General features: G+C 48.8%; 1 pseudogene across 1 annotated transcript in view; it reads right to left on the bottom strand.

Annotated features, from left to right (window-relative positions):
• Positions 1-10000, bottom strand: part of LOC308160358 (adenylate cyclase type 6-like) — a 33641-nt pseudogene that overhangs the window by 858 nt on the left and 22783 nt on the right. Inside the window, exons 4-22 of the transcript in view lie at positions 9576-9687; positions 8921-9048; positions 8148-8306; positions 7592-7732; positions 7165-7292; positions 6934-6962; positions 6529-6676; positions 5783-5880; positions 5443-5530; positions 4964-5080; positions 4521-4679; positions 3398-3573; positions 2699-2722; positions 2575-2604; positions 2342-2474; positions 1343-1606; positions 754-958; positions 238-362; positions 1-31 (exon numbers count right to left, since the gene is read on the bottom strand). The exon at positions 1-31 is cut by the window's left edge and continues 858 nt beyond it. The product of the transcript in view is annotated as an adenylate cyclase type 6-like (transcript). The remainder of the gene's footprint in view (positions 32-237; positions 363-753; positions 959-1342; positions 1607-2341; positions 2475-2574; positions 2605-2698; positions 2723-3397; positions 3574-4520; positions 4680-4963; positions 5081-5442; positions 5531-5782; positions 5881-6528; positions 6677-6933; positions 6963-7164; positions 7293-7591; positions 7733-8147; positions 8307-8920; positions 9049-9575; positions 9688-10000) is intronic.

Raw genomic sequence — 10000 nt, 5'->3', positions numbered from 1 at the left:
CTGCGAGCACCTGGTGTAGGTCTGTGGTCACCTGAGCAGAAAGCCACAACATTGGCCAATTATTAACAGAAATTAAAGGATGTTGGTTCAAATCCAAGCTCAGACAAAGTGCAGCAATGGCGTCCGGAACTATGCACTTAAAAGAGAAAGTAAATAAAACCAGGGCTTCATACAGTATTGCTATTAAGGACTTGAGTATAACTAAGTGACAGTGAGCATTATAGACAACTTCCATACCTGAATGTGGTCGGGGACCCCTGTGCTGTCCATCCGACTAGCCACGTTCACCGTGTTCCCCCAGATATCGTACTGTGGCTTCCGTGCTCCGATCACCCCGGCAACCACTGGCCCAATATTCAGACCTGAGAATCAAGAGCAGGACGCGTTACTTAACACCAAGTCATTCAAAGTAAATTGTTGGAATTTTGTATTTTTTTCTCTAAGCACAGGGTCAGCCAAAGTCAGTGCCCCTGGAGCAATAAGGGGTTAAGTGCCTTGCTCAAAGGCACATGCAGCTCCCTGAGGCGGGGATCGAACCAGAGACCTTCCGATTGCTAGCCGGCCTCTCTAACCACTAGGCTACCGCTGCCCATGGTAACACCCACAATACCCATTTCTCTATCAATCCAATCACCATGTCTGTCTGTCTCATCTATTCCTGTCCTCCTCATTAACGGGAACTCGTCTAAACTAGAACCTCACCCTTACCTCGGGCTGGCCTCTTATTCCCCCCCCCCCCTCCATCCTCCTCACCTATTTTCATCTGGAAGTTGTTAAAGGAATGCTCGTTGATGTACTTCATCTGCTCCCTCAGCCTCATGGCGTAGTCGGCCAGCGCGGTGATGTGGGAGCGTCCCTCGCGGTCGTAGGTGGAGTCGTTCAGGCCCGAGGCCGCCATGTAGGTGCTGCCGATGGTCTTGATCTTCTCCAGCTGCCGGAACTTGTCCTCGCTGATGATCTGAGAGGAACATAACAACACAACACAACACTAACACGCTGAGCTTGTTGTGGAACAAACAGTCTGCAGGTCAGGGCCGGCACCAGAACCAACACCTAGGGTGGGCAGGAGCTGAGGGGGGACGGGGGGACAGGGGGACGGGGGCAATGACACAACATTAGTGGACTTAGAATTAGTGATCTTCTGTGGCTCAGTGAGTAGCACATGGTGCTAACAACGCTTAGGGTGTGGGTTCGATTCCCGCTGGGACCATAATATACCGAAAAATTAACGCACTCACTGCAATGTAAGTCGCTTTGGATAAAAGCATCAGCTAAGTGGCATATATCATATTAAAACGACCTCTACGGTATCCCCACTCATCCACTCCTCCTCCTCCTTTACCTCGTCAAAGTCGGCGATGATCTCGTTGAGCAGCCTCAGACACTCCACCCCTTCGTTGTTGGCCTCCAGCTCCACGTAGAACTCGGAGAAGTTGCTGATGGAGGCGAACATGACGGCCACGCACTCGCAGGACTGGTAGTACAGCTCGTCGTTGCGCCGCTCGCGCGCCAGGAAGTGGGCGGCCACGTCCTTGGGCAGGATGTTGTGGAGCAGGCGGCGGTTGTAGGCCTGCAGCTCCTCCATCTCCTCCTTCTCCTCGGTGGCCTGGGAGCGGACCAGAGGGACTTATTAGATAATAATAATAATAATAATAATAACTTTTATTTGTATAGCGCTTTTCCTGCAAATGTTCCAGCTCAAAGTGCTCCAATCATTATGTAATCATAATTTAATGATTTTGTTATTTAAAGGCAATATTAAAAAGATGGGTTTTTAGTCTTGACTTGAACATATTTGCTGAGGTTGCATCCCTAATGTAAACTGGCAGTGCATTCCGCAATTTGGGTGCATACAATGAGAATGCAGCCTCACCAATCTCTTCTTTTGTACATGTGGTACACCAGCGTCAGAAGACCTGAGAGCTCTATTGGGCTGATATGCTAGCAAAAGGTCTTTCAGATATTCTGGTGCTGTGCCAGTGAGAGCTTTATAAACAAGCAGAAGGACCTTGAAATCTACAATAATTGTTGTAATAATGTTAGATAGGATACGTCATGACAGCTAATGTTTGGTGAGAGCTCTGGTGGAAATGACTCTTGCAGTTGCCCTTCTCCCTGTGAGGTAAAGTGATTTGATTTTGAATGTTCGCTTTATATTTCTATACACAGATAAGTATGTATATAATAGTAATAGTAAGTAATAGTATAGTAACATATATTATTATGAAACGGTTGTATGGTGGGGATATCTAAGAATCCTGCAGTGGAAAGTAATTCAGCTGAAATATTTGGGAGCTGCTGTTGTCATGGTAGAGGAGTGCCCCCTAGAGGCTCATGGTACCTGTAGTTTCCAGAGAAAGTCAAGACGCGCAGTGGACTCAACCTGCTGGGCGTGTAGGTACAGCGCCAGCACAAACACAGTGAGGATCACAGGGGTCATGACCCTCAGGGACACTTTGGTCACACTGAACGGGCTGAGGAGAGACAGAACAGGAGGTCAGGAAGGAAGAGAAAGAGAGAGATAAAAGCAGATGATTTTCAACAAGCCCATTGTAACATTGTGTCGAAACGTACCACTGGTCTGTAGTTTCATTGAAACTGGACCTGAGGGGAGAATAACAATCACATTAACATTGAACAACTTTCTCCAAACAAACAAGAGCGATGGAGATATAATGATAATAAAATGCATTCTTACCATTGAATAGTTTCATTGAAATCACTAAGAGATGAAAAAGAGAAAAGAGTATTATTGAATTTATTTGCGAAGGAACACATGGGTGAGCAGTTCATCTAATAAGCTAGGGAGGAGATGCGCAGGCAGAACAACAAACACACTGAACAGAACGAACGTGACCAGGATCTGAGGGTTTGAATACAGAGCTGTCTGGGCTGGGACAACTCTCACTTCTGCTTTTTATGACTTCCTGTCTTGGTTCTGTGACTGTTCCCGCTTTTACTTTTTGTATTGTTATGTGATTCTGTGTTTTTGTGCTGCAGAACAAGAACTTGCTGTAAGTAAACCAGTTTTAACTGAGTCAGGCCAGTCTAAATGTAACACATTTTAACATTAGTAATGTTACTTTGAATCTTTTCCTGTATAATAAGAAAGAAAGAATGAACCTCCATAGCATTGGAAATAGCAAAGTCTCGTGGCCACGGGTCCATCACCATAAAAGAGACCAACCGTTAACCCAGACGCCTGTTTTTTTTTTTAAATCTCTCTCCCTCTCCCTCCCTCTCCCTCCCTCTCCCCCCCCACCCCCCCCCCCTCTCTCTCTCTCTCCCCCCTCTCTCCAGCCCACCCCCCCTCTCTCCCTCCCTCTGATCAAGGCGTAACGCAAACCCGAATAATATTATCCATCGTGTCACTCCCAGGCGGCAGTAGAGTACTCACAGGGCATTTGAGGTGACGAAGAGGTCTGCGTTGTCGAACAGCGCCACCTGTGGCCACTCCACCAACAGCAGGAAGGTGAGCTGGATGAGCAGCATGAGGGCCAGCTTCCCTATGCTGCTGATCTGGAGGAACACTGAGCAGGCCAGGAGGGTCAGCAGCACACTGTAACTGAAATACTGAGACAGAGAGAGAGAGGGGGGGGGGGAGAGAGAGAGGGGGGGAGAGAGAGAGAGCGGGGGGGGTGGGGGGGAGAGGGAGAGAGAGGGGGAGAGGGGGGGGAGAGAGAGCGGGGGGGTGGGGGGGGGAGGGAGAGAGAGAGGAGGGGGTGGGGGGGAGAGAGAGGAGGGGAGAGAGAGAGCGGGGGGGGTGGGGGGGAGAGGGAGAGAGAGAGGGGGGGGGTGGGAGAGGGAGAGAGAGAGGGGGGGGAGAGAGAGGAGGGGAGAGAGAGGGGGGGAGAGAGAGAGAGGGATTGATTATTGATTCATAGATAGATAGGGTTAGGGATAGATACTGTTGATCAGCAATAGCTCATATTGATCAGCTATTGACGAGTCGAGCATAAAGGCTACAAGTCAGTGAGACACTCTATTATCTCAAATGTTTATTGTGTGTCAGTTAGTGAGAAAGACAAACGTTTCCCTTTCATAACATAGTAAGGAAGTGTCTCAAAGTGCAAAAGAACTAACAGTACTAGATAGAGCAATGAGAAAAGCCCTGATCTTATCACAGGGAACCAAACCCACTAGAATAGACAGAGAGGATCATTGACTGTTGAATAATCACTTTCTCTTAATTTGCACCCTGGTCATGGAATAACCTCCACAACACACGACAGCTTAATAATCTCCCTGGGAGAGTTCAAAGCTCTGATTAAGAATTGTGTGACAGAAGAGTGCGATTGCTATTCCTAAAATGGATTTTATCATATTTATCTGTTGTCCCATGTCTGTTTTTATTATGTTTTATTCTACAATTGTGTAACCTAGTACTTCTAGTACTGCTGTGCTATCTTGGCCAGGTCTCCCCAGAAAAAAAGAGATTTTAATCTCAAGGGACCTCCTGGTTAAATAACGGTTAAACATATAATGAAGTGATTTAAGCATGCTTAGGTGCACACACTCACCTCAGGGAAGGGGCAGGAGGGGCCCAGGCTGGGGCAGATCTCGAGCCCCCCGTCCACACTCACGTTCAGGGTGCGGATGAGGCAGGGCGTCACCATGTCGATGGACAGGTTCAGCTCCCGAGCAACACAGTCCACCAGCCTCTCAGTGTCACAGGCAAACTGCATGGTAGGAAGACATACGCACACACATGATTCATTAATGGAAAAGGTTTATCTGTGTGTGTGTGTGTGTGTGTGCGTGCGTGAGCGTGCGTGCGTGCGTGTGTGAGCGTGCGTGTGTGAGCGTGTGTGCGTGTGTATCTGTGTGGGTTTGTGTGTGTGTGTGTGTGCGCACGCGCATGTGTGTGTGTGTGTGTGTGTGTGTGTGTGTGAGCGTGCGTGTGTGTGTGCGCGTGCGTCTGTGTGTGTGTGTGTGTGTGTGTGTCCAGTCTGAGCAGTCTCACCATGTTGACGAAGGCAGAGATGAAGACAAGGATGATGGTGAACACCCCGACCAGCGTGCTGTTGGTGCGAGACTGGACGATCTTCTTTGACACGGTCTGCATGGCAGCTGGAAAGAGCTGGAAGAGAGGAGGAAGAGAGGGGGAAGAAGGAGGAGGAGAAAGTAAATTAGATTAGTTAAATTTAGACTTAGACTTTTGGCAGAAGCCGCTGCCTTTATCCAAAACGACTTACAACAAGTACATTTGAAGCGAGTCGTCTATAATAATAATAATAATAATAATGCATTTTATTTGTAATGCACTTTTCATTCAAAAGAATCTCAGACTGCTAAAGAGTTTAAAAAACTGTCTAAAAACATAATAAGTTAAAAACGTATTAACTTAATGTGTGAGTGTACAGTATACTGTATGTGGTGTGTGTGCGCACAAATATGTTGGGAGTGTGTGTGTGTGTGTGTGTGTGTGTGTGAGGCTCTTACCTTAATGCAGGAGTATATGGCACAGATGAAGAGGATGTTGGCGAGGATGATGAAGATACTGATGTAGATCCCCAGCATGACTGGGGTGCTGGGAGAGTGGACACAGATACAGAAGAAGTCAAGCACTGTCACTGTGTGTGTGTGTGTGTGTGTGTGTGTGTGTGTGTGTGTGTGTGTGTGTGTGTGTGAGTGTGTGTGTGTGTGTGTGTGAGTGTGTATGTGTGAGTGCGTGCGTGTATGTGTGTGTGTGCAGGTTTGTGTGTGTACATGTGTGCATGAACATGTGTGTGTGTGTGTGTGTGTGTGTGTGTGTGTGTGTGTGTATGTGTGTGTCACTCACTGTGGAAAGATGACGATCTGGATGAAGGAGATGAAGCAGAAGACCAGTAGAGTACACGCCACATAACCCCCGAAACGATCGTCCACCTTCTTTGAATACTACGACAGAGAGAGAAACACCACAGGGCTCTTAATGCACATCAGACACAACACATCAGACAATGAAAGACTCCAAATCAAATAGAAATCAAATCAAATAGTATTTGTCACTTACGTTGACATTGAGCCGTAATTGACATAGGATCTTGCTCCTCGCTCAACAACAACAGTCAGCAACAAGCAACAATCAAGTGAACAATACAATATAGTAGTAGTAAAAATAAAAATGAGAATAGTAGTAGTGCAATAATGTGCAATAAAGTCAGATGTGCAATAATAATGTGCAATAATGTCAGATGAGCAATAATAATGCGCAGAAATGTTAGATGTCTTCTGATCAAAGGAATGGGGGGGGTGATGGTGGGGGGGGGTGATGGTGGTGGGTGAGGGGGAGGGGTAGAATAGAGATCCAGATATCTACTGTAAATACAGTCCAATCCCAGACTCCTAGGCTGCGTTCGTAAATTCGCTCTGCGAGCGCCGCCGGAGCGCACACTGGGTTCGACGTCATAAAGGATCAAATAATTTGATTGGACAAGAGGCCATTCCATGAGCGCTGATCGGATTTCCAGAGTTTCCGAATTTAACGAACGCAGCCCACTAATGAATGACATGAAACACAAAGCATGATGGGAATCGTAGGCAAACCTTTTTCTCCAGGCTGGAGGTCTGGAACGTGAGCAGGAACTTCTTGACGTGGTCTTTCCTCAGCTGGTCGATGCTGCGGGCGTCGATGGCGCGCCCCAGGAACTCGTCCACCTCGTCCTCGGGGTTCATGGCCTCCTGGGCACCACGGCTGCACACAGCCAGGGAGAGAGAGAGAGAGAGAGAGAGAGGGAGAGAGAGAGAGAGAGAGAGGGGAGAGAGGGGGGGAGAGAGGGGGGGGGAGAGAGGGGGGAGAGAGAGAGACAGAGAGAGAGAGAGAGAGAGAAGAGAGAGAGACAGACAGAGAGATAAAGAAATGATGAGAAGAAGAGAAAATGGTTAAGACCGTGAGGCCTCAGTGTTAATGTGCTAAACTCTACTGTCGACTATCGAGAAATCGACACTCACTTGTCTTTGCTGGACGACTCGTCGATCCCCTGAGGAGGGGAAAAAGAGAGGGATTAGACAACACAGAAAGAATCCAGACGGAAGATAGAACTGCCAGTGCTGGGGACAGTGGGTTAAATGTAAGTATGTGAAAGAATCCCAACAAAAATACAATTGTATTAATAGATTGTTTGACGGATTGATGGATGGATTTATTGATTGATTGATTGATTGATTAAAGAGGGGTCTCACCATCTGTCTGAAGACCTTGGAGTCCTTGTCCGGGTGAAGGACCTGTCAGGCACCCAGCGAGGCATCAGGGCCTCGTTAGAGTTGGTCCGCGTCCGCTGCATCTTAGCCATCATGGCCTTCTCGTCTTTCTGCACGGACACACATACACACACATAGACACAGACACACACACACACACACACACACACACATACACGCATACACACATACACACACACACACGCACACACGCACACACATACAGGTCAGTCTGACTGGTCGGGGGAAACACAAAGCTACTGGTCACTACAAAGAGTGGTGAACATCATTGCTTGGACACCTCTGTATGGTTAACACACACACGCACGCACACACACACACACACACACACACACACAGACACACAACAACACGTGTGACTGGTGGTGCGGGTGGTCTGCACACTGACCCTCTTCTGGCTGCAGCCCAGGACCAGGAAGGTCTCGATGCTGTTCTCCTTCAGGTAGGCGTTCCTCTCGCCCCCGAAGCCAGGCTCCACCTCATAGTCCCGTTCAGGTACTGCAGGGTCGCCTTGGTGATGTGGATCCGCCTGGGAGGGGGGGGCACGAGCTACGGTCAACGTGTGTGTGTGTGTGTACAGGTAGCCTTTACATGATCCAATATGTACACACACACAGTGCTCGTCTCTCTCTTGTGTGTGTGTGTGTGTGTGTGTGTGTGTGTGTGTGTGTGTGTGTGTGTGTGCAGTTACGTGAGTGTGTGTGCGTGTACATGTGTGTGCATATGCGTGAGTGTGTGTGCATGTGTGTGTGTGTGTGTGTGTCAGGGAGGCTGTGAGTCCGGCCTGTGTGTGTGTGTGGTGTGTGTGTGTGTGTGCGTGTATATGTGTGTGTGTGCGTGTAACATGTATGTGCACATGCGTGAGTGTGTGTGCATGTGTGTGTGTTACATGTAGCCTTTACATGATCCGGTATGTACACACACACAGTGCTGGTCTCTCTCACCCTGCCTTGCCTCCGGCCTCCATGTGGTTGGCCAGCGTGACGTCGTTGGACCACACGTCAAACTGCCACTTCCTGAGCCCCAGCACCCCGCAGTGCACGCGCCCGCTGTGGATGCCCACGCGCATGTTCACGTTCACCCCCGTCACCTCCCTTACCAGCCTGCCACAGAGACAGAGACACAGAGCTGTGTGAAGGGTGTGTGTGTTTACGTCAGCATCCCACACACACGCACGCACAGACAGGCCTCACAAACCCTACACACAGGCTGGACTCACAGCCTCCCTCACACACACACACACACGCACACACACACACACGCACACACACACACACACATACAGGCCTCACACACGCACATACACAGACCTCACAGCCTCCCCCACACACACACACACACACACACACACACACACACACACACACACACACACACAGGCCTCACACACCCTACACACAGGCCGGACTCACAGCCTCCCTCACACACTCACACACACTCACACACACAGACACACATAAACACACACACATAAACACACACACACACACACACACACACTCCAACAAGCATCAGGAACACAGGAATATAAACAGTACAAAAACACGGATACGGTTCTGTTGCTATGTGTGTTGTTATGCTGATGGGTGTTGTGCTGCTGCTGTGTGTTGTGTGGATTCTTATCTCTCTATAACAATGGCCTGTGCATCTCTTGTTCCTCCTCACTGCCTACACACACACACACACACACACACACACACACGTTAGCCGTACTCACGAGATGGCCTCTATCATGTCCACTCCCATCTCCACACAGCAGTGGGCGTGGTCGGCCCTGGGCTCAGGCAAACCAGATACACAGTAGTAACAATCTCCCAGGATCTTAATACGCAGACAGTGGTTCTCCTGAGAGAGAGACAGGGGAGGCGGAGAGAGAGAAGGAGAGAAGGAGAGAGAGAGAAGGAGAGAGAGAGAAGGAGAGAGAAGGAGAGAGAGAGAGAGAGAAGAGAGAGAGAGAGAGAGAGAGAAGCGGAGAGAGAGAGAGAGAGAGAGAGAGAGAGAGAGAGAGAGAGAGAGAGAGAGAGAGAGAGAGAGAGAGAGAGAGAGAAAGAGAAAGAGAGAGAGAGAGAAGGAGAGAGACAGAGAGAGAGAGAGAGAGAGAGAGAGAGAGAGAGAGAGAGAAAGACAGAGAGAGAGAATTAGATCGGAAACAGACAGGAGTTATAAAAAGAAAAGTGAGAAAAAAAAGAAAAAGAACAGAGAGGAAATTGGAGAGGGAGGGGGGAGGTGAGGGATGAGAGACGGGGGGGGGGGGGGTGGGTTCAAGTGGTGGACGGAAAGAAATGCAAAAGAGGTTGTTGCCCCGGGAGAGGTTAAAAACAGTCTGTAAATAAACGGGGAGGAGAAAGGAGAGCGGGGCGGTGTTTACTTACGGACGCCAGTTTGTCGAAGCGGGCAAAGAGCTCATTCAGGGTCATGACCAACTCCTGAGCAGTGCACTGGGAGGCCAGGCTGGTGAAGCCCTCGATGTCTGCAAAGAGAATACTGAAGGGGGAAAATAGAGAGAGAGAGATAGAGAGAGAGAGAGAGAATATTGATTTTTGATTGACCAGTTACTGATCTGATTGATTTCAGAGAAATGGATTGTCACAACATACATAGCAGCAATATCCTTGAGACTGTGTTTGATAACAGCCCTCTTGGTACCAACAGGGAAACAGGGAGACACTGTCAGTGCTAATGGGTGACGTGGTGATGGGAGACTGGGAGTGTGTGTGTGTGTGTGTGTGTGTGTGTATATAGGTGTGTGTCTGTCTGTGTGTGTGTGTGTGTGTGTGTGTGTGTGTATAGGTGTGTG

This window comes from Nansenia antarctica, assembly GCF_963989245.1.
Source record: "Nansenia antarctica genome assembly, chromosome: 6".
Lineage (NCBI taxonomy): Eukaryota > Metazoa > Chordata > Actinopteri > Argentiniformes > Microstomatidae > Nansenia > Nansenia antarctica.
This window is presented reverse-complemented; position numbering and strand designations above follow the sequence as displayed.